We start from the raw sequence: 4,168 nt of genomic DNA, 5'->3' as shown, positions 1-4,168 counted from the left end.
GGGGCCAAACATGCCTTATGACGTTATGACGTATCTTAAGAGAAACTCCTAATATGGGTTGTTGGGCGGAGCTTAATGTTCACCCTCGTGGTTGTGTCATACAGCCTGTGTATATGTATGACTGTGTGTATCTAATTAATATATATATATATATATATGTATGTATCTATACAGTGGCTAGTGGAGTATTTTTCTACCAGGTCAGATGGGACAGTAACTGTGTAGGGATTTGAAGGCAAAGCACAGGAGCTTGAATTTGATTCTCAGGTGAAAAGGAAGCCAATGGAGAGAACTACAAAGAGATGCAGGGGGGAAGGATGGATGAGTCTGGCTGCAGCATTCATAATAGATTGTAGAGGAGAGAGTCGGGTTAGTGGAATACCAGAGAGGAGGATGTTACAGTAGTCCAGACGAGAGATGATAAGAGCGTGTACAAGGAGTTTGGTGGTCTCAGGGGACAGGTAGGGGCGGATTTTGGAGATGTTGTGTAGGTGAAGTTACAGGACCTGGAAATGTTCTGAATGTGGGGGGTGGGGTAAATGGGAAGGCAGAATCATAGGAATTTTTGTGTGTCTGAAGTGTAAACGCTCACAACACTATTTTTTCTGTATTTTCAGTAGAAAGATTTTTAATACTCTGTATACATTTGTTTAATGCCCTAAAGTTAAGTGGAATTGTAACATCAGAAGAGAACATGCTTTTGGTGTAGTTCATTGGCCTGTGTTTTGTGCATGCTCATGAATGCAGGTCAAAAACTATATGGAGGGATAATGACATACTAAAAGCGCGGTCCTGGAAACAACAAACTATCATCAGGCACCTAAATGAGTGTAAAACACATGACTTGTGTCAGGATCCTGCAGTCTCTCTGTGGCTGCTTTGAGGGCTGTTTAAACTTATTTATTTTATAACTTTCACTTGACTAAACATTCTGATTGGATTTCCTGGCAACAGAATCAGTTATTTTGGGCACAAAATTTCATCTAATGGTGTTGGCAGAAACTATTTTGAAGGACTAAATGGATTGGTAAAAGTATAATACCCAGGGAATTTGGATAAATCCTTCCCACCTACAAGAGGAGTATTTTGGGGGCACTCTGATGAGCTGAGTGAAAAACCTTTATTATTATTTGGTCTGATGAAGCAGATTCATCCGTGAAACATGTCATCATCTTGTTGGTTTAGTGTTGATTATACCATCTTTTTGTCAACACCATTTTTATTTTATTTTTTTACTAGAACACATCATTGTGCTTTGATGTGTGTTCTGCTAAATACCACAGTGACCCTCTGAAGGTTGTGGGGGTCTTGGGGATAGGGCAGCACATAGACTACTAGATCACTTCATCAAAACAATATTAGCGGGCATTCAGCAGTTAATAATACCAGAAATTACCACTTGCAAAGCCCAGGCCTCCACCACAAAGTCCCTACTACTATCCTGACATGCAGTGTCAATAGCACACCCTATGCCTTGCGAATGGAGTGTCAGATTTGGGTAGATACCAACAAGGGGACCCTCGTTTGGGTTACCTGTTTAACAGTTGCCTCACATTGGAAAGTTGTCCTTTCACTTCCTGTTGAGACTACAGCAAAGGAAGCGAAGCAAAATCTATTCAAAGAGAGAGCTTAAGACAAAAGCCATGGCACTGACTAAGACGTGGGTCATGCATGATACATTTGGAGGATGGGGAGAGTACAGATTTGTAGTTACACTCCTGCATGTGCTGACTAATGGGAGATACATGGTTTAAACCCCCTAGTGTTCTAATTCTGTCCGTATTTCCATGCAAAAAGCGGTACATTTTTTTGCATTGAAATTAATTTTACATCGTAGGCCTATAATTCTTAGGCATAACGTAAAGTGTGAAACGTAATATAACTGTACAGTGGCAGTTGTATTGGACTCAATACAGCTATTTTGTATTGAATCTAATACAAAATTATTTAAATTTCCTGCCACTTCTCCTGCCCGCACCGACATCACGGGGAAACCCCGGAGATCGTCTCTGCAGTCGCCGGCTGAAAATCGAAGAAAGAAGACGTGTCCCGAGGAGCTGCAGGGACCAGCAGGATGACGAGGGATGACAACGGAACAAGGTGTTTTTTTTTTTTTTTTATGTTTTTAGTGACCCCGAGTGTGACTCGGGAATACCGCTAGGAAGGTTCAAGGTTAAAAAACAAAACTATACAAAAAAATTACAATGAACACTCAAGTTTATAGGTTTCAATTATTGCAATAGATTTTTTTTCTCTGCAATCTGTGTTAATAAACAAGATAATTGAAAATTATTTATTATTTATATTATTCTAAGATATAAACTCACAACCTAAAAAATAAAAGGAGAAACGTTTATAATAAACATGGATAAGGGGTGACATTTTGATATTTACCCCCCTCTTTCCTCCTTTGTTGCCATCTCAGGTACCCTCTGGTACCCTCTCCTGTTCCAGGCACAGCATCCCCCAGTCAGGAACATTCGCAGCTCTAATTGCCATCAGTCAATAGGAACATTTCTGCTATTTACCTCCATCACCCTTTTGCAATAAACCACCTACCTGCTAACAACTTTTTTAATGTTTAGTTTTGCTTTTAGTTACATAAGCAAGTAAGCAGGCTGCATTTAGTTTCACTTTACCAGGATCATGAAGGAGTTAGCACTTTGGAGAGAAAAGTACCCGGTGGCAAAAGCTTTGGTGCGAAGAACTGTCCTTCCCTCTGGGAATTACCAGACTATGTAGAGATTGATCAGTACGTTGAAAATAATAAATTCATTAGATTTAGCTACTGCTTCTTAGTATAAAATCCTTTAAATGAGTGAAATAGACATCTTCATTGAGAATCTGTTAGAACCATCAAATGACATGCAAGACCGAAGCCACTTTTTACAATTTTCATTCTTCAAGTCTGCAGGCACATCCAAATGTAGTGGTGCTGACCTTTAAATGTTTATCTAAATCCAAAACTTTTTTCCCCATTTTGAATCTCCCTAGCAGGGATCAAACCTGACAGATATTGCAAATCTTCCTCACTCTAAAACTTTAAATTTCAAGGTATTTGTGAAAAACAAACAATCATATTTTGCTATTACAAATCTATTTTAAAGCTCTGATAACAGTAACTAATTAAAGTTTACATTTTTTTGTATTGTTTTATATGAACGTGCTCCTCCCCTTTCCACATCCTATGTATAGGAAGTGTATCACCATTGAAAATAGGAGAATGAAGTCAAGTGAATATTTACAGAGGTTGCCCATTCAGATTCACCTAACTGTTTTTGTCTGCTGCTTGCCCAGGTCTTTACAATAGGGCTCCCAGCTGGGGGCTATTGTCAATCAAATTCTAGCAGTGAGACAGCACTAACTATGGGAGTCCAGACACTCCTTGCATAGGCATGGTGTCCTTTTACTCTGAACAGGAAAATCAAGTATTGAAACTGACCACACCAGCGTGAATCTGCTTTCTTGGTGTGACCAGACTTTTGGAGGAAGACAGGAGTTTTATAGCAAATGGTAATTTAGTGACCCCAAAGAAAACATTTCACAGATGCTTTATAAACAAGGTAAAGCATATACACTACACCAATGTTTAGGTTTACTTGGAGTTTGATTGCAAACAAACTCACTTTTTAGTGTAGGTGATCTCCAAATCTACTGATATATCTGAATAAAGTGCTTCTGAACTTCAAGCATAACAATTTTATAGTAATCATGGCTTTTGTATTAAAATAATGGCCAAGTTGCACTGAATGCCAGCCACCAATCAACTTCTACCCCATGCAACTTACCATTTTAATGAATAGAAATGGTTTAATTATAAGCAGTGACAGGTAGTCACAGGCATTTATAGTAGATACATCAGGTAGATCCTGTGTGCTCAGGGGTTACAGTTACTGGCAGTTGGTTGCTCATTCAACCCTCTACCTAGTATTCATATAGACAAAAGACAACACAGTTGTGTGAACAGAGCCAGCTTTGTTGATATGCGGTTGTGAAGCAGTAACAACACAGCTTTAAAACTGTTGCATAAATAAGCCTTCAGGTTGCATGTCTCAGATACATAATAATGATATATAACCCTGAGGAGATACTTACCTGCTGCAGAGTTTTTGCAAAACTTTAGCTCTGGTACGAGATAAATGGAATAGTATATGTGTATCCTATTCCA

This window comes from Pyxicephalus adspersus, chromosome 1 (genome assembly GCF_032062135.1).
Source record: "Pyxicephalus adspersus chromosome 1, UCB_Pads_2.0, whole genome shotgun sequence".
NCBI lineage: Eukaryota > Metazoa > Chordata > Amphibia > Anura > Pyxicephalidae > Pyxicephalus > Pyxicephalus adspersus.
The sequence above is the reverse complement of the archived record's forward strand: the minus strand, read 5'-3'. Positions refer to the sequence as shown.